Source organism: Crocodylus porosus, unplaced genomic scaffold (assembly GCF_001723895.1).
Source record: "Crocodylus porosus isolate Cpor-Errol unplaced genomic scaffold, CroPor_comp1, whole genome shotgun sequence".
NCBI lineage: Eukaryota > Metazoa > Chordata > Crocodylia > Crocodylidae > Crocodylus > Crocodylus porosus.
In genome coordinates, this window is record NW_017728886.1 from 138,551,832 (window position 1) to 138,552,681 (window position 850).

Genomic DNA, 850 nt, shown 5'->3' on the forward strand with positions numbered 1-850 from the left:
TGTCTAATTGCCACCCCGGCCCACCGTGACTCTGGGGTTTGGTTCCCCACCCCGGGACAATATACACACAGTGAAACTGAGCCACAGAGAGGAGCATATTGATGCTTCTCAGCTCCATTGGCTAGAAAGTCAGCATACTAATGATAGAGCTGGAAGAGAATGACAATCTGATTTGTAACCTTATTGGATGGGCAAAATAGAGCTTGTGGGCTGAATACTACCTGCCAAGGGATTTTATCTGATCCACGGTGGGTCTCTCAGCCCCTCCTGGCCCAAGCATTGGGGACGGCCTGGGTTGTGACCCATGCAGCCAGACCCACCAACCCTAAGCATGCAACAGGGCTGGGGCAGTGTGGATGCTAGACTCTACTTCCCAGCAGCCCCAGAGGTGCCAGCTCCTTCCAGCTGTCACTGCCACTGCTAGTGTTCTCACTGCCACTGGACCCACGCCCACTGCCCAGGCCCCTAGGTCTGTCAGCCTCACGCCTGCCAAGGACACCGAACAGAGTAAGCCAGCAGGGTATCCATGGAGATTGGCCTGGCACCTACATGGGCAGGGTGCTCTTGGCTGTGTAGATCAGGTGGGGCCATGGGGATGGAGCAGCATCAGGGAGTGGGATGGGCAGGTGGGAGCCAGGATCATGGGACAGTGACATCACAGGGCTGAAGCCTGAGGCAGAGCTGCCATCTGTTCCCTGTATGTCCATACAATGGGAGGCAGTTCCATGGGTAGGTACATGCCAACAGTGGTTGACAGCTCTATTTCAGACCTGTGCTGTTACCACTCTGCAAAGCTGGCTCCAGTCCTGTTCCCACTGCCAGATGCCTCTCCCTGCCCTCCTGTGGCCCC